We start from the raw sequence: 20,364 nt of genomic DNA on the forward strand, positions 1-20,364 counted from the left end.
GGAAACCCTAGACAGGATCACTATAAGTCGGGATCAACTTGGTGGCACACAACAATAAGAGCCCTTGTGCTATGAGCCTTTTGTGTCTGCATCTGCTGAGATAGCTTATGTTGTCTTCTTTCCTAGAGTGGAACAAGGGAAAACGAACAAACACAACTCAGGATTCTCTTCCCAGCTACTCATCCAAAACAGACAAACTGCCCCCATTTTACCTTTTACCATGAAGATAGCTTGAAATTTAGAAAGTCATATCCAGGTTTCAGTAACCTGCTAGCTGTGTGGCCTTGGGCAAATGACTCAACTGACACCCAGTGTCGTGGGCTGTAATATGAGAACAATAACAGCATGTACTTAAACCATCTACTACCTTTTTTTTTTTTTTTAGTACATCTTATCACTAGTAATACGTACTACATACAACTGTTCAATGTCATGATTTATAAAGATACTTATAACAAGAAACAGTAATAATTAAAACTAGACAACAACAAAAAAGTTATCCAACTGGCCTGGTACTGCCTGTATTTATGAAAATTACTCTCCAGCTGCAATTGCAGCGAGCCTGGCATAAAGTTAAGTTACTGGTTGTTCTTTTGAAGCGCCCACCTTCTAAAGCCCAGGCACCTCACCGCCGCCTGAGGGCATCTGGGAAAGGTCCTGACCTGGACTGTGGACCACCCCCCCCCCCCCCCCGTTGGCCCTCTGGGCCTCTCAGCTCAATAGCCCTCCCTTCGCCATACAAGCCTGCAGCCACATCCACCGCCAAATGGACCATTCTTGGGCTCTGTTCATTATCCGCTCCAAGTTGAACGACCCCTTCATGCAAGACTAGTGGCTTCTTCCCCAAATCCTCTATCCCACTACTCCTGTAAAGACCCACCCCCACAGGACCAAAGAAGAAAGCATGTGTGCAGAGAGGATTACTTGAGGAACGACGAAAGCGACACCTTCCAGAAAAGTTAAAAATCTGGTTTAAAATCTGATGTCGGTGGGTGGTGCGGTTCCGCGCGCTCCTTGGTGGCTTCCCGCCGCCGCGAGGGGCGCCCACCCGCCCTGGAGAAATCCCGGGAAGGCCCGGCCAAGGGGCTGGGAGCGGCAGCCAGGACCTGGCCGGTTAGGGGCTCGTCGCCAGCCGCTCCCTACTGTGCCCGCCAAACGGGTTAAGGCTGGAGGCGGACACTTTGCGTGGCCGGATTCCGCCCGCGGAGGGAACCCTGCCAACCAGCTCCCGCGCCCGCGCCCTAGGGACGGCCACGCCCTCCGTGCTGCTCCGGGACTCACCGACTCAGCACCCACAGCTCACCCACGTTCGCTGCAACTGTCCAGGGCGCAGGCGCAGAGCTGAACTGTGGACTACATCTCCCGGCGGGCCCCGCGCCGCCCGCCCAGGCCACGTGGGTACTAATGAAGGTGGGGTTGAGAGTCAGACCTCTGCCGGGTCTGCAGTGGCTTTGGGACGGGTCAGCGTTTCCGGTCTCACGGCCCCAGTGAGCGGGGCGGCCAGGGGCGCGGTCAAAGTGTGAGTTCCTACCCCGAACCTCCTTTAAATCCGTTATGAGGAGCCAATGAGCCGTAAACCTCGCTATTTGCGGAGAATTTCTTGGGGGAATTTGTTCAAAATTCAGATTTCCGCCCTCCACCCTGAAACTGATGTATTGAGTCTCTCATGGGCTCCGAGCTTTGCATTTTAATAAGCCTCCCTGGAAATTCCAACTGGTTGCCCGTAGTCACACCGGCCTTAGATTTGCTAGTTACTTTGTTCTTGGGAAAACCTGAGCTATAGTTTTCCCAAGAACACCATAGCTCCCACCTGGGGTCTCTTGAATTTCAGGTTCGCCCAAAGGGTCCCCTCACTTGCCCCGCCCCTGATTTCACATTCGCCCTCTTGATTGGTAGGAATTCGCGAGAACCGATTCAATGGACGCCAAATGCGGTGGGGTCTTTCGGGAGCAGTAGTCCCAGACCTTACTCCAAGCAGGCGCAGTTTGTCTGTGAATGCCACACTGTCGTGCTAGACTTCCGGTTTGGGACCAAGACCTAGAGAAGAGATGTCAGTGAGGCACTGTCTCCGGGAAACCCTGGGGAAGCAGGACAGAGAGCAGTCGCTGTGGCATCCCAGACTGCTCCCAGTCTGGAGTTGTGTTCCTCGACAGGGACGTGGGGCCCTGGACCCGCCGGCTCCTGCAATGCCGGCCATCCTTGCACAGGGCGCGGATGCCTTCACAAGCTGGCGCCGCTGGCCAAGGCACTCCGGTAGCTGAAAGATAGCTTCGGGCTTCGGTGCCCAGGAGCGGAGTAGTGAAACCATAGACGCACCTACGTCTAAAGCCAGGAGTTGCCTGCACTCGACCCAGCAGGACCCAGAGGCCTGTCACCTCCGCTTCTGACAGGTCTGCTTCCAAGAAGCCACTGGTCCCAAGGAAGCTTTGCTCCTGATCATCGTGCCCCAGAAAATCCAAAGCAGGGTACAGCGGGGAGGATGCAGAGAGAACTTGGGAGAGTGAGGAAACAGGTGAGAAAAACAGCCGTGTTCTTTTCTGCGGTTTGATTGGTACCCAGGACTGGGACTGTATACTTCCCTAGGTGTGGCGCTGTGTGGCGCTGTAGGATCAGCACTGGACCGCAAGGTTGGCGGTTGAAACTCACCAGCTTCTCCTTGGAAACTCTATACTGGGTCGCTATGAGTCAGAACCAAATCGACAGCACTTAACAACAACCGCAGCAGTTGTGGCGCTGAGGATAAGCACTGGACTGCTAACCACAGGGTTGGCAGTTCAAACATACCAGCTTCTCCTCAGAAACCCTAAACTAGGTCTCCATGAATTGGAATTGACTCCACAGCACTTAACAACAACAACAATTCCCCATTCAGGGAGCCCTGGTGGTGCAGTTATTAAAGTCAGCTGCTAACCGAAAGGGAGACGATTTACAGCCTTGGGCAGTTCTACTCTGTCTTATTGGATCTTCTGAGTCAAGAGTGGACTTACTGGAGTGGGTCGGAGTTCCCCATTCTGAATTTCTTGATTGCCCGCATGCACTCAAGAAAAATATAGTTAACAAAAGATTTGCTATTTCAGCCATTTTTGCCCATTGTTAAGTGCTGTCGAGTTGATTCTGACCCTGTATAGGGTTCAAGCTAGTGAGCTTGATTGAACCGCTGACTCTGCAGTTCAAGCGGCTTTGCAGTCTGGCGCAGTAAGGACTCCATTTTTACCTGTACAGTTTAGTAATTTGTTCACCATGTTGTGCAATCATCACTTGTTTACAAATTGTTTCACCTTCATCAGAAACTCAGGAATACTTCCTCAGTTACCCCTCTTGTTGTTGTTAGGTGCCACTTTCCCCGAGCAAACACTAATAAACTTTGATCTGTATGCATTTGCCTGTTCTAGATATTTTATATAAGTGGATCATATAAATTTGGTTTTTGTGTCTGATTTATTTCACTCAGCATCATCTTTTCAAGGTTCATTCATGTCATAGCATGTATCAGAGCTTCATTTCTCTTCCTGGTTGGTTATTGTGTTTATCCATTCATCTGCTGGTGAACACAGGTTCATTCCACCTTGGGCCTATTGTGAGTAATGTTGCTATGAGCATTGTTGTTAAGTGCTGTCGAGTCAGTTCCGACCCATAGCAACCCTGTATAGGGTTTCCGAGGAGCAGCTGGTGAGTTTGAACCGCCGACTTTGCAGTCTGGCACATTAACCCACAGCGCCACACCAGGACTCCGCTGTGCACATTGGTGTACAAGTATATGTTAGTCTATGCTTTTAATTCTATTAGGTATATCCCTACAAGTGGAACTGCTGGGTCATAGTAATTCTATTTAACTTTTTGAAGAAGGGCCAAACTTTTCTACAGTAACTGCACAATTTTACATTTCCACCAGCATGTATAAGGGGTCCAGTTTCTCCACATTCTTTCTAATACTTGTTATTTTCATGTTGCTGATGATAGGCATTCCAGTGGGTATGAAGTGAGATCTCATTTTGGTTTTCATTTGCATTACCCAATGGCTAATGAGGAGTCCTGGTGTGGCATTGTGGGATTAAGCACTGGACCACAAGGTTGTTTTGAACGACAAGGTCAAACTCAGCGGTTAAAACTTAACCTATCACTCCTTGGAAACCCTATACAGGGTTGCTATGAATTGGAACCAACTCGACGACACTTAACAACAACAACAACAATGACTAATGATATTGAAGATCTTTACTTATGCTTATTGGCCAGGTATGTTTCTCTTTTGGTGAAATGTCTATTCAAGTCCTTTGCACATTTTTGGGGGTTGGGTTTTTCTTTTGTTGTTGAGTTGTAGGAGTTCTGGATCTTATAACCTTATTAGGTATATGGTTAGCAGATATTTTTCTCCCATTTCGTGGTTTGTTGCGTCTCTCTACGTTCTTTGATTTGAGAAGTTTTAAATTTTGATGAAATTCAATTTGTTTTGTCTTTTGTTGTCTGTGCTGTTGGTGTCATGTCTAAGAATCCATTGTCAAAACTGAAGGCTGGAAGCATTGTTGTTAGGTGCCATCGGGTAGATCCTGACTCATAGAAGCCCCATGTACAACAGAACAAAACACTACCTGATCCTGTACCATCCTCACAATTATTGCTGTGTTTGAAACCAATGTTTCAGCCACTGTGTCACTCCATCTCATTGAGGTTGGTGGTGGTTGTGTGCTGTTGAGTCGGTTCCAGCTCTGAGTGACCCTGTATAGAGTTGCAGAGGCTGTAAATCTTTAGGGGAGCAGAAAGCCTCGTCTTTCTACTGCGGAGCGACTGGTAGGTTCGAACTGCTGACCTTGCGATAAGCAGCCCGACTCATAACACACTGTGGCTACCAGGGCTCCTTGGGCCTTCCTCATTTTCCCTGACCCTCTGTTTGATTACTCATGATATCCTACTCCAGGGACTGCATTCGCCTTTTGTTTTCAGAGTTTTATTGTTTTAATTTTCATGTATACTATGAGGAATGGGTCCAAACTCATTCATTGCCATGTGAAGATCCAGTTGTTCCAGCACCATTTATTGCAGAGATTTTTCTTTCCCCCTTGAATGGACTTGGCACTCTTCTCCATAATCAATTAGTCAGAGATTATGGGTTTATTTTCAGACTCTCAATTCAATTCCATTGCTTTATATATATCTATCTGTTCTTATACCAGTACCAGACTGTTTTGATTACTGCAGCTTTATAGCATGTTTTGAAATCACAAAGTGTGAGTTCTTCTACTTTTGTCTTTTTTAAGATTGCTTTGGCTATTCAAGGCTTCTCCATTTCTGTAAAGAATGCTATTGGATTTTTAAAAGTTTATTTTAATAGCAAATGTATATGTAACAAAACATTTTCCACTTCAACATTCTTCACATGTATAATTCATGACATTATATTTACCATATGTTGCTCAACCATCATGATTATTCACCCTTAATAGAAGCTTAGTGTGCCCTAACCACTGAGTTTTTCCCTCCCTCCTTCCCACTCCTGTTAACCACTAATAAACTTTGGTCTCTGTATTGTTGTTGTTAAGTGCCATCAAGTAGATTCTTACTCATAGCAACCCTATATAGAGTTTCTGAGGAGCTCCTGGTAGATTTGAGCCACACGAAGACTTCTTGGTCTCTATACTTGCCTATTCTAGATATTTCATGGTATTGAATCGAAAGATTGCTTTGGGTAAGATTGACATCTTGACAATATAAAGTTTTCCAATTCATGAACACAGAATGTCTTTCCACTTATTTATGTTTAATTTCTTTCAGTAATGTTTTATAGTTTCCCTGTACAAATCTTTCATCTACCTGATTAAATTTATTCCTGTGTATTCTTTTATATATGACTGTAAATGGTATTTTTTTAATTTCATTTTCAGCTTATTCATTGATGGTATTTAGAAACCCAACAGATTTTGGTGTTGACCTTGTACCCTGCAAGTTTGTTGAATTCATTTATTAGCTTTAGTAAGTAATACGGACTCCTGTTGTGGTGTTGTAGGATCAGCACTGGACTGATAGTGAACCACACGGTCGGAAGTTCAAACCCTCTAACTTCTCCTCAGAAACTACATAGCGTTGCTGTGAGTCAGAACCAACTTGATGGCACTTAACAGCAATAACAGTAGGTAATATATGATTGTATTATCTGTAAATAAGATCGTTTTCCTTTTCCCTTCCTGATTTAGATATCTTTTTTTTTTTTTTTTTTGTCTTGCTTAATTGCTCTGACTAGTACTTCTAGTATTGAATAGCAATACTAGACATTCTTGTCTGGTTCCTGGCCTTAAGGAAAAAGTCTCAGTCTTTTTCCATTGAGTACAATGTTACCTGTGGGTTTTTCATACTCTTTAATATTTTGGGAAATGTCCCTTCCATTCCTAGTCTGTAGAGTGTTTTTATCAGGAAAGAAAGTTGGATTTTGTCAAATGCTTTTTCTGTAGTTGGTTTTCTTTATTCTATTAATGTGAATTTTTTTTTTTTTTTTTTATGTTGCATCAATCTTGCGTTCCTGAAATAAATCCCGTTTGGTCATGGTACATAACCCTTTTAGTATGGTGTTTGATTCGCTTTGTTTTCTGTTTTAAAGTTTTATATCTGTAATCATTAGGGGTATTGATCTGTAGGTTTGATTTCTTTTTTTAACTTTTTATTATGAGTTGAGTGAAGGTTTACAGAACAGATCATCAGTTTTGCATTCAACAAATCACATACTTTGCTTCATTACATGCTTGCAATCCCCTCCATGTACCAACAGTTAACAGCATTTACCTCTATTCATTTTACCTATTGCATTCCTCCGTGTGTCCCCCACTACCTTCATCTTTCCTCGGCCAACCTCCCTCTTGTTGTATACTGTCCACCCTATAGCCCATGTTAACATGTGTCTACCCCCTAGCCCATGAATAGTTTTCCCTCCCCTTCTCTCCCAACCCCAACCATTATCTATTGTTTCTTTTGTCAAGAAAAACCTTTTTTTTTAACTTTTTACCACGTTGGTCTCATACAATATTTGTCCTTTTGTGATTGACTAACTTCACTTAGCATAATGTTCTCCATGTTATGAAGTGTTTCACAGATTCATTGTTATTCTTCAGTGTTTTGTAGTATTCCATTGTGTGTATGTACCAAAGTCTGTTTAACCAGTCTTCTGGTGATGGGCATTTAGGCTGTTGCCATCTTTTTGAAGGAGCTCTGGTAGCGTAGTGGTTACGAATCGGACTGCGAACCTTAAGGTCAGCGGTTCGAAACTACCAGCCGCTCCGCGGGAGAAAGATGAGGCTTTCTACTCCCGTAAAGATTTACACCCTCGGAAACCCTGTACAGGGTCGCTATGGGTCGGACCCGACTCGATGGCACTCAACAACAACAACAACTTGTAGAAAACAGGATCCTGTTGAAGGATCCTGTTTTCTTATCCATTCTGCTCTTTATGTCTCTTCACTGGTACATTTAATCTATTTACATTCAGTGTAATTATCAATAGGTATGAATTGATTGTTGTTATTTTTCTGTGTTTTTTGTTTTGTTTGTTTTTGTGTGTGTAGTGCTGTTGGATTCTTTGTTCCACATAATTTTCTATGCTAAGTTCATTTTGTTTGTGGGTTTTCTTTCTTTTTTCTTTTCATTTTCATTTCTGTTGTGTTAATGTTTACTAAATCTTTCTGCTACTCCTCTCTTTTCATTATTTTTATGTGCAGGTGTATTATTTTTCTTTGAGGTTGCCCTGTAATTAAATTTTCCCTTGCTTAAAACAGTTTGTTTTATCTTAAAGTCGATTTGACTTCCTTGCCGTTTGTAAGTTCTGTATCTACACTATTCCCTCTTTTTGCTTTGTAGTTGACTTCATTATACATTGAGATCTCTGGTTCCCTATTTCCAGTCTTGTAGCTTTGTTTCACTTTGTTGTTGTTGTTGTTCTGTGTCGTAGAGTCGATTCCGACCCTGCACAGGGTTTCCGAGGCTGTTAATCTTTACGGGAGCAGAACGCCTCATCTTTCTCCCGCAGAGCAGTTGGTAGTTTCGAACTGCTGACCTTGCAGTTCGTAGCCCGATTCGTAACCACTATGCTACCAGAGCTCCTTAAATCCTTGTATATCTGGATTGGGTTCTGGGTGGTGGTGTCATACATGGTAACCTCAGGTTGTTGCCTACTGTTGTTGGTTCTCAGTCCAAAGAAAACCCTTTAGCATTTTTGGTAAAGTTGATCTGGTCATTAAAAATTCCTTTAATTTCTGTTTATCAGGAAATATTCTACTTTTGCCGGTTTATTTGAGGGACAGCTTTGCTGGGCATATGATTCTTGGTTGGTAGTCTTTTTGTTTCAGAGATTTGTGTATGTCATTCCATTGTCTTCTTGCCTGCGTGGTGTCTACTTGGAAATCAGAGGTTAGTCTTTGCTCCCAGGATTCTTTCCTTGTCTTTGACTTTGGAAAGTTTGATTATGATATGTCTTGGTGATTTTCTTTTGGAATCTATCCTGTTTGGGGTTCATTCAGTGTCTTGTATGCTAATCTTCCTGTCTTTCATGACGTTAGGGAAGTGTTTTGCCAACAACTCTTTGAAATGTTCTCTGTGCTTGTCTCTTCCTGTTCTGGAATTCTGATCACCCGTTAATTGTTCCTCTTCATGGTGTCCCACTTAACTCTTTGGCTTTCTTCGGATTTGTTCTGATTGGTTTTCTAGCATACTAGATTGACCTTCAAGCTCATTAATTTAGGCTCACATTGCTTCACATCTATTCCTTTGCCCTTTCAATATACTGTCCATTTCTGAGATCTTAGTATTAATCTTCTAGACTTTAATTGCAGGTTTTGATTGTTTCAAATTTTGCATTTGTCTTGTCTGCTTGTTCTTCTAATGTTTTTCTGAATTCTCCTAAAGTTTTGAGTGTGTTCTCCTTGCTTTCCTTGATCTTTATATCAAACCTTTGAAGGTATCTAATTATCATTCTTCTGAATTCTTTTTCTTTTAGTGCCGTTACCTTTTTTTCCTCAGAATCATTTTCTGGCTCTGCATCTTGGTCATTTGTTTGAGCCATTCTCTTTTGTTTCTTTGTGTGAGCTAAAATTGTCTGTTATCTCTTGGATATTGTGGTTGTTGGTGGTGGTTATGTGCCATGGAGTCGGTTCCGACTCATAGCGACCCTGTACAGGGTTTCTGAGGCTGTAGATCTTTATGGGAGCAGAAAGCCTCATATTTCTCCCACGGAACAGCTAGTAGTTTTGAACTGCTGACCTTGCGGTTGGTTCGCAGGCCGATTTGTAACCACTACACTACCAGAGTAGAGTTGTCATATTTGTAAACACCAACAGTGCAGTTGTTGGACCCATAGAGGAGAAGCCCATCTGAATCCAAGCAGCAAAGCAGTGCACGGGCATGGTTCCCAACCACGTGACTTCGAGCTCCCAGAGAGTAGGGTCTGCTCTAGGGGTAGATGAGGATAGAAGCTAGCCACACTTCTGATCACCAGAGGAGCGTGGGGGAAGAAGAGATTGCACCTGCTTGGTTGCCAGGCGCCCAAATCTGCTCTGCCAGGCCTCCTCCTGCTGCTAAAGTTGCTCACAGATGGTGGAGCCTCGTCTAGCCAGGTGTTCACCAGTTAGCCTTCCTCTCTCACCATCCCTGCTTGACCTGTCTTCCCAGCAAGCACTCCATCCACCTCTCTAATCTTTCTTCTGAAGTTCAGGGTGGGAGACTTGTCATCTGTGTCTGTTTCATTTTGTCTCTTGTAACTTTGTTGTCGAGGGTCCAGTGTAGTGCATCTGACTAGTCCACCATCTTGCTGGAAGTCGGGTCTGTAGGTTGTTTGTTTGTTTTTCATGTGATGTCTTTGTGCTGTTTTAGTACCAGGGCAATGCTGACCTCATAGATAGTGTTAGAAAGTGTTCACTCCTCTTCTATTTTTGGGGAAAATTTTATAAAGAATTGGAGTAAATATTGTAAATTTTTGATAGAATTCCCCAGTGCAGCCATCTGTTTCAAGACTTGTTTTGTGGTGAGGCTTTTGGTTAGTGATACAGTCTCTTTAGAGGTTATGGATCTGTTGAGATTTTCTGGGGTGCTGTTGTTGTTGTTTAAATCAATTTAGGTATTTAATGTGTCTCTAGGAATGTGTCCATGTCATCTAAGTCATCTAAGCTGTTGACATAGAGCTGTTCTTCTGGTCCTTTTTTCATTTCAGAGTAGTATTAGTAATACCTTCAGTTTAACCTTTTATTTTCATTATTTGTATCTTCTCTTTTTTTTCTTTTTTCTTTTTTTTTTTTTTTGCCAGTTTAGCTAAAGGTTTGTTGATTTTATTGATCTTTTCAAAGAACCAACTTCTGGTTTCATTGATGATCTCTATTGGGTTTTTTTTGGTACTTTCTTTTTCTTCAATTTTTGTTATTTCCTTCCTTTTGGTAGCTCTTAGTTTATTCTTCTTTGGCAAGTTTCTTTTTGAAGCTCAATCTGGAACATTCATCCTCTAGATTTACCCCCAAAGCACAGAGTGAGCAGTACAACGTGTCTTGTTTCCACAGGAAAGCAATATCATTGTGATAGTTAGAGTAGGCTCTGACGTTAGTTCATCAAGGCTGAAATCCTGCTAGCTTTGTGACTTTGGGGAAATTACCATTTCTCTTTAAACTTCAGTTTCCCCAATGATAAAATATCCTTCTAGGGTTCATTTGAGGATTAAAGGCAGAGCTGCTGTTGTTGTTAAGTACTGTGTAGGGTTTCCAAGGAGTGGCTGGCAGGTTTGAGCCACTGACCTTGTGGGTAGTAGTCCAGTGCTGATCCTACAGTACCACACCAGGACTCCAAACACAGAGCAGCACGTGCATTTTGATCACACGCTGGTACATAGTACTTAATAACTGTTCATTGCTATATTGGGGTCAGCGGTTTGGTCTCTTCAACATAACTGTATCTCAGTTAAATTTGAACTGAGAAAAACATTTTGGCACCGAGGCTGTGAGGCCTCTCTCCCCAGGACCTCCCAAGTTACCTTTGATAGTTTTGAGGAAGAGAAGTATCAGGAAATGGCGGGGAGGGCTGGGAAGAAAAAGAAGTGAATCGCCTCAGAACAACCCTGTTGAACACACACACATCCATAGATTTTTATTCTTGAATATCATATAGGGGGGTGGGGCAGGGAGAAAGTCTAGTCTAAACTATCATTCTCTTTTATGGGGTGATGAGTCCAGCTCCTGGCTAAAAACTTGGGTGTAACTTCAGGCCTGACCCTAAGCAATCGTAAGGCAGGCCTCAGGGAAAAGAGGACCTCCCCAGTCGACTTGGCACACAGCCAATTCACTGGCAGCCAGGCTCCTGCACATTTCTGCATTCTTAGCCTAGCGGCCTCCATACTGAAGCCTCTTTATGGTGGGCTGGGGGGCTTCAGCAGAGGCACTGGTTAGTGAGCTTGGCTGCTAACCAAAAGGTAGGTGGTGTGAGTCCACTGAGAGGTGGTGCAGAAGAAAGTCCAGGTGATCTGCTTCTGAAAAATCAGCCGTTGAAAACCCTATGGAGTACATTTCTACTTAGACACACATGGAGTTACCATGAATCAACAGAGGTCTTACTCAGGAGCCTCTGCTGAAGTCTTCTTATCAGTGGCAGGTGCATAAAGCTGCTGGGGTCTTTTGTTGGGGGTGGCCTTCAGATGTGAGATGGTTCAAGTCTGTGCTGATCCACCTGACCCTTGCCTGGGTGCCATTCCTGGGGAAATAGGGAGCAGAGAGGGGCCAAGTGCTGTTTTCTCAGTTTGACCTCTTATTTGTACCATCCCAGTTGGTGATTAAAAACTTGACTGTAAACTTCCGTTTTGACGTGTTTCAATCAGCTCCTCGGATACCTTGCAGCTCAGCTCAGCTCCTTCACAGATTGGCCCAGTGAGCATGGTAGCCAATTAAGCAGCATGCCACTCTGGAGAAGCAGAAAGCCTGAGGATCCCGTGAAGTACTTCCTCAGCGGGGTGTAGCCCAGCCCATAGCCACCTTCAGGAGGGATGATAGCGGATTATCTGCACATGACTAAAGGTCCTTCTTAATGGAGCCTGGGCTCACCTTAAACCCACCTGCCCTAGGCTTCCCTCAAAGGCCCAAGTTACCCCCCGCCCCCATTCCCTGCTCCTTGTAAAACGTGTGGCCAAATCCTGGCAGACAGCCTCGCTGCTGTCTGCATGGCATCAGCCCCTGGAACTGACAAGGATCCTGTTCCTCCCACCCCACCTAGGGGCTTCTCATCAGACCGCTCAACTGTTAGAGAATAATAGGACTAGTTGGTTGGTTGGTTAGTTATGTGCCGTGGAGTCAGTGTCGACTCATAGCGCCCCGTACAGGGTTTCCGAGGCTATATATCTTTACAGGAGCAGAAAGCCTCATCTTTTCCCCACAGAACAGCTGGTAGTTTCAAATAGGACTAGAGGGTAAGCTAATGTTCATCTCTGTTCTCAGTGGGAACTTGGAGATCCTACGCTAAGGTTAGAGTTCAATGGGGGTGTGTGTGCATTCATGGATCTTTTAGACAGGCAACTGTGGTCCCCATAACTCCTGGCATCAAGCTGGTTTTGGGGTCTGAGGCCTCCACCACAGGACCCTTGCCCATGTCTGACTATGGATGGGTCTCTTGGGGCACCTACAAACCTCTGTGGCATGGTCGTTCTCTGAGTGTATCATTAGTATGACGTAAGCCTATGTCCATGCCAGCTATCATTTACCCTGAAGCAAATTGCTGCAGTTAGAGCTACCTTAGTGGAACATAATGGCAGACTGTGAACCTACCTGACTCATGGACTATAGCTAATAGCCTGGCTATTTGTTCAGACCACTGGCAAACCTCCAACTAGCATATAAAGCATGCCCACCATGGAGACTGGGCATTTGAGTAAAAATCTGTTCTGCTCCTATTACACTTGTGTTACGCATGTGGATGTTCACCAGAAAGGCCCCTGTGCTGATGAGGCGAAGTATGACTAATAAGGAGACCTTGAGTGGCAAGTAAATGTGGAGACTGAAATGTCCTTTGTCCTAGAGCAAGCACATGTGTGACCAGTCACCTCCTGGATACATGAGAGAATGGCTCATGGATATTCAAACACCATCCTACACTGGTACTACACGCTTGGCCTGCCACTGTCATCAGAAGATGCTGAAAGCGTGGAAACACTGTCCTGCCTGGCAGACCCTGGCATTGCCCCAAGTGATTGGGCTAGGATGTTCTTGGCAGCTAGATCATGTTGAGCCTCTCATTCTATCTAGAGGGTTCCCCTGGATCCTGCCTGCGTTGACAGTCTTCTTCCATACTTGGATTAAGTAAGGCCACAAGATCCAGCTCCTACAAGACCAGATTTATTCAGGTTTTCCTGTTCAGGAGTTCCTGAGCACAGATTTGCAGTTTAAACTTCACACCAGTGGTCCTAATTTGAGGGCATATGATGTACACTTCATGTTCCGTCTCACCCTTAAGCCACAGGGATTGATTTTTTTATTGGCCAGTTAAAGGACAGGCTAACTTGGCTGATGGGCAGGAACAAGATAACCCCAGCCTGGGCTGTACATCTCCGGGGAACTGGCTGGGGTCTCAATGCAGCAATTCCCCAGAAGGGTGCCGCTCATTTGCACCATGTGTTTACTCAGCCTTTGCCCCCTTCCTTCTGTCGTGCGCCCTTCTTTTATAGTTATTGACACTGTCTGTGGGATTCAGCAAGGCCTCCTATCCCCTCCCACCCCTTCCTGAAAACTCAAATAGATGGAAAGTTAGGGTGAATATTGAAAAAGCAGGCCTAGGAGGTTATGTAACCCCGTTTTTGCAACATTTTGAAAATTCTGAAATTTTATGCTAACGATGTGTTTTTCTGGTTATGTTTGTATAAAAAATGCATGATTTTTTTCTGTTTATGTTTATATAAAAATGTGTTTTCTGTAAAAGTGCCTCTGTCTCTCTTGCATACAACCTCTGAACAAAACCTAGACATTGGGGATGACTTCCTTTGAAAGGTAAAGTTTTGATGGCTAATTGGAAACAAGAGAAAAATAACCCCAAACCTGGCTCCTGGGAGGTGTGTTAGGGGGTGGGGGTGGGGCAGCCACTAATAATCTTTGTCTTTCAAAAAGGTGTTGAAAACTTCCTCCGCCTCTTGAAGAAACTCTGCCAGGGCTGCCTTTGAAGCTGCTGTGAGTGTTCTGGATTCAGACTGGCCACCGACAGTCACCGGTGCTGACCGTGAGGCCTGCCTCAGCTCCAGCACTTTGCACACAGAGCACCTCCAGCGTCCTCCACTGTGAAGCTGATAAACTGATGTCAGGAACAAGCAAACTGCTTGGCACTGACAGTCTCAGCGCTCCTTTGGAAGCCAAGGACTAACCTGCGTTGTTTCACCTGAACTGCCCCCCCACCCCACACACACACACCGGGCAGGAGACCCTTATGGAAGAGCCCCAGGAACCCTGTTCACCAAATTTCCTGGCGAATGTATGTCCTCTTGAAGTGCCTGAACATTGTAGCTCTATGTTTCCAGGGGGACACACATGTCATGGGGGACTGTACTTCTGCTGCAGGGACCCTGACCATCATGGTACTGCCTCAGTCCTGGGAGGCATTCAAGTCAGCTTCCACTGACTGAGTAGAGTTGGGCTTTGCCTCAGTTGATGTCCTGGGCCAGGTTAAAAAAAAAAAAAAAGTCACTCTTTAATGTAGACCCTAATGGTCTAGGAGTCTTCTTTTCCTGGTGTGACAATAGTGGGGAATCATACACTGAATCCTCTATAGAGGCAGGCCTGATCATCTTGCTTCTAGAGATGTTGATTATGATCCTGGTCTGCTATTGCCTCAGACAAATCACCCTGTTTGGGACAAAACTCCTCAAAACATGGGGTCCTCCATGTTTCTCACCCAGGTCCTAAAAAAATCAAGGCGTGAAGAAGGTAGAGTCTGGCTCCTGGCTAAAAATCTGTGTGTGATTTTTCAGCCCAAAAAATCTAGGCATTTACTAGATCGCTATGGTTCGGAATCGACTCAGTGACACTCAACAACAACAACAACCTGGCAGGCCTCAGACAATGCACTGCAGTCTCGAAAGGGAGTCAGCCAGGGATTCAGGCCCCACCTCTGTCAGCCACGTTCCTCCACATCTGTGTGTTCCTAGGCCAGATACTTCCATACTGAGGAATCTATGTGGGGTGGGCCTTCAGCAGAGACCTTCCTTAGGTGCTTCTGCTGAAACCTCATCAGTGGTGGAGGTGGGTGGGGAGTGAACCTTGAAGACACTTTTACCCACTCTGATTTAGTTGTTGTTAACTGTCATTGATTCAGTTCTGACTCACAACAACTGTGTATAGGATTTCCAAAGAAGTAGGTTTGAACTGCCAACCTTGTGGTTAGCAGTTCAGTGCTGATCCTACAGTGCTACACCAGGAGACTCTCAGTACTTTTTCAACATTACCTCTTTTTGTTGCCTCTTCCCTATACCATATACCATATACCTATAACAGCCTTTAGTTTAGGACCCCCTCAACAGTGGGGCTGTCCCCATGTATCATGGGTCCACTGGACCCTTGCCTGGACACCATTCCTGGGGAAACATGGAACAAGGAAACCGGCATTGGCTTATTCTCCAGGTTTGAACTCTTGCTTGTATACGTGATTAAAAGCTTGACTATTACCATCACGTTGGCTTGTCTGAATTGGCTACTAAAAAGCCTTGAAACTCCTGTGGGCTCAGCTCCTCAGCTCAAGGTTTGTCAACTAGGACCCTTGTCAATTGGCCCAGTGAGCACGGTGGCCAATTAAACATCATGCCATTGTGGAGAAGCAGCAAGTCTCAGAATCCCATGGAGTACTTCTTCATCAGTGGAGTACTAGCTGAGCCCGGGGGCACCTTAGGAAGGTGCTAGTGAAGGACATGGGACATCCTTGAGGGATGCTAGCAGGTTATTATTTGTAAGAGCCTGAGGGTCCTGCGGGGTACTTTACCAGTGGGTCTTGACAAGGAAATAGCGTGGTTTGCTGTTGAAGGTTTGCTTTCAAATTCCTGTAATAATTTCCTTTTCTCTTGGCTTATTATGATGAGTGATGTGGGTTGGGTCCTAGTTCATCAACTTTGAACTAGGAACAAAAAGTCCTTTGGGAGGTGCTTTTGCCTCAGGAAACAGCACTGAAGTTGGAGCCAGTGGGTACTGAGTACCAGGTGACCTTGGCAGTTAGGCCCCAGCTCCAAAAGGGACTGATGGAGTGAGAAAGTGTTAGGTTGGCAGGCTGGAGAAAAGAGGGATTTCAGAGTTGCCCCAGCCACATCAGCAGCATGGAGCACAGCTGCTAAGAAGAAATGATTGAAGTCAGGTCCTTGGATATAGAATGAAAGACTTGGGGTGTTGGGCATCAGGGGAGAGAGGAGGGACACTCATGATAGGGTTCTTTTTTTTAAAAAAATTAAGCTTTCTTTTTCAGATAATGTAGATTGATAGGCAGTTTAAAGAAATAAAAATAAGAGGACCCCTTATCCTTTACCCAGTATCCTCAATGGTAAAAATGAGTTGCCGTTAAGTTCATTTAGACTCATAATGATCCCATGCATATCCGAGTAGAACTGTGTTCCCTAGGATTTTCAAAGGCTGAGTTTTCAGAAGTAGATTACCAGGCCATTCTTCAGAGGTGCCTCTGGGTGGACTCAAACCTCCAGCCTTTTGGTTGGCAACTGAGCCCGTTAACAGTTCGTACCACTCAGTTTTGAACCATTGAGGGTGACACGTATTGGAAGTAACTACTGGGTAAAATTCGCTATGAAATCCTTCCTGGCCCAAAGCACACCCACTTTCTTAGTATATTTGTCCAAGTTGTGATTTAATTGCCTTGTCTACAATGTTTGCCTCAGCCTTGAAGCTTCTGAGGCCCTTGAGCTGAAACTCTTTGTCTTGAGTTAAAAGTGTCCTGAAGGCCCTGTGTAGTGCAGGTCAGCGAAGACAATGGCCTGGCAGGGCCCGAGCCCATTGACAGCCCGAGCATGTAAATGTCACCCCTACCAAAAAAAGATCGCACTTCACAACAACAAAGGGATAGTAACATGCAATTTTCAGAGCAAGCAGGTATTGGAAGAGGTAGCAGGAGGCTGATCTAGTGTATCGTTTTCAGAGATTCAAATTTCCCACTATCTTTTTCAGACAACCTTGGGTAGGGGGTTTCATGAAAGGTGGATTTCCTGGGAAATTTTGAGATCTTGGATCCAGAGGAAATCAGAGATGCAACCCTCTCCTTTTGAGAGTATGTCTGGATGATTATAAATAGGTGAGGGAAATACAAAAGTATGAACCTTCATTGAAGGACTCTGCCTTGGCCCTCAGTGTTGACCTGGTTCCCTCTGCCTTGGTTAAAGGACAGGTTTTTCTTTGTAGTCTCATTGGGTAGTTCAGGAAGAACTAAGGCTCATAGACCATTAGGGTCTACATTAAAGAGCTGGGGCACCTTCTCCTTAAGCTTCAGAGTGACAAAGATGGCAGCAAGAATGCTGAGGTAGGTTGTAGGCCTGGTACACCCTGGGTTTAGGATGGCTACATGGTAAGTGTCAAATCTCAGTGACTGCTCAACGTGGTTCCATAAGACTTCTGCTTCTTCCTCTTTGTTTAGAAGACTTACTTTCTTGTGAACTAACTGGATGAAGATCTGGCTCTTCAAAGACAGGATATTTTAGGCTGCTAAATGGTCCCTAGAAAGGAAGTTACAATGTTCCCGATATAAATGCTTTGTTGTTGTTGTTGTTAAGTGCCGTCGAGTCGGTTCCGACCCATAGCGACCCTGTACAGGGTTTCCGAGGGTGTAAATCTTTACGGGAGTAGAAAGCCTCATCTTTCTCCCGCGGAGCCGCTGGTAGTTTCGAACCGCTGACCTTAAGGTTCGCAGCCCGATTCGTAACCACTACGCTACCAGAGCTCCTTTAGTGATCATTAATGGTGAGAAGATGTAGAGGAGGGCAAAACAAATACAATCATGTCTGGGGTGTGGTGCTGTGAGTTAATGCGCTGGACTGCAAAGTTGGTTTGAACCACAGTGTTGGTGTTTCAACCTCACCAGCTGCTCTTTGGAAACCCTATACAAGGTTGCTACGGGTTGGAACTGACTCATTGACACTTAACAACAACAACAGGACTATCTTATTAAGGGCAATCATATTTTAGACTGGAGCGTCATTGATGGGCATTCTAGTAGTATGTATTTTTGGAAAATCAGTAGAACACCAGGACACATTCTAGGTAGGAAATTCTGATGCCACTGGCAATAGGGTATCAAATATAGCAAATCAGGTGATGGATACACCCCTGCTTCCCATTCCTTAACAGTCTTCACTCAGTCCTGCCCCAGTTAATATGGTTTTCCTAACAAATGTAAAAGATCTTAACGTTCGTTCCCTTTTGGTAGTCCACGTTGTTCACAACAGGAGGTCAGTGGTAGTGGAGAGGTGGGGGAGAAAACTAACAATTAGAGAGAAAATGTTACAGGCTCACCAGTGGTGGGTCAAGGTCCAATAGAGCAGGACAGGGTTGATGTGGCAGTTGTCATGAAATATGTAGGGTATTGCAAAGTTGCTGCTATGACTAAACATTGTCTGATAGCAAATTTTGTGCTGGTGTAGAATAAGCACTGGACTGCTAACAAATGGCCAGTAGTTCAAGCCCACTAGCCACTCCTCAGAAACCCTATACGTGATAGCTAACAGTCGAAACTGACTCGATGGCACTTAACAACATAAATCTCATAATGGAAAACCCCTTCTCAACTACCCCTATAATGTCCCCATGAAGTCTTTGTGATGTCATCAAACTGATGCTTGCTTTACTTAGGTTATTGTTCCTTGCAGTTGAAGCAATGGCAAGTCCCAGGTTCCTGACCCTAGGCCCTAAAAAAGGCTTTTCAATAGGAGTCTTCACCCGGCCCTCCAATCTTAGCCCCTTTTCTGGCAAATTTCACATAGCTATTCTTTGCTTTGCTTTTTTTTTTCCATTGAAACTTTAAATTTTATGTACGAAGTGTTAGCATTGTTTTTGTTGGCTAGACACTAGGAAGAGTACTGTGCATGCGCAGTGGAGATGCAGCCCAGTGCGTGTCTTGGATAAGCCATTCAGAGACAGTCCTACTTGCTGAAGCCTGTATCCTTCGTGCGTACTGACGGAAGCACTGCTGGCACATGTTGAGTCCCTATTTCTGGATCAGACTGTGTCTTGTTTAAGCACACATGACAAGAGCGGGAACCAGGGCTGAATTTTCACAGGTGGCTCCAGCAGAACTACTCGTGACCCATCTTGCTTAGAGGAACACACCATGGCAAAAGGCATCTGCTTTAATGGAATGACATTACACAAAATATTAGCATATTCTCTGGCACATAGAAAACATTAATCTATTTGTGCCAACAGTGGGCAGATAAAACTACCAAAAGATTTCCTTTTCTCTAGCACTGGGATCAATACAATACAGCATTGGCAGGAATTTCAGGAAGTAGTCTGCTACTGAACAGCAATATCTATACTCTAACCTGAAAATTACCTCGAGGTAAATTGTCCTAGAATGAACCATTCTCTCAAAAGCACTCACGTGGCATAACCTCAACATATCCATCCATATCCAAACAAGGTACACATGAACTTATTTTTTATACTTCCCCTAAGTATACCCCCAACACAGTAAAACTAGACCACAAATTTTATCAGACTTGACTCTTCCACTTTCAAAGCCTTTACCTCTACTTGGAACAAGTCCCTACCCTCTACGGTGGACAGAAATCCCTCCAGGTTTCTTGTAATTTTCCCCACCCAAAAGTCAACTTTCATTTTGTTGGATTTCTCACAGCATTTAGTGTATACCCCATCTTTTACTACCTTCTGTTGCCAATAATTCATGAAATTGTCTCAATCCTTTTGCTAGATTCCTTGATAGCAAAGACCTGTCCTATTCAACTTAACACTGGCTACCCATAGCTTGCCATTGATTACAACTCATAGACACCTTGTGTGACAAAGTAAAACTGCCCTGTAGAGGTTTCTTGGCTGTGATCTTTACAGAAGCAGATCACCAGGTCTTTCTCCTGCGGGGCCGCTGAGTGGATTCGAACTACCAACTTCTCAGTAGCTGAACACCCATAGTGGTGCTGATGGTGGTTATGTGCCATGGAGTCAGTTCCGACTCATAGCGACCTTGTATAGGGTGTCTGAGGCTGTAAATCTTTACGGGAGCCAAAAGCCTCATCTTTCTCCCAGGAAACAGCTGCTAGTTTTGCACTGCTGACCATGAGATTAGCAGCCCAATTCCTAAGCACTACGGTACCAATAAATAGTCCTTGACACCATATAGACACATTGGTAAATTGAAGAAAACTGACAACTCAAGAGTCTT

This window comes from Chrysochloris asiatica, unplaced genomic scaffold (assembly GCF_000296735.1).
Source record: "Chrysochloris asiatica unplaced genomic scaffold, ChrAsi1.0 scaffold00498, whole genome shotgun sequence".
NCBI lineage: Eukaryota > Metazoa > Chordata > Mammalia > Afrosoricida > Chrysochloridae > Chrysochloris > Chrysochloris asiatica.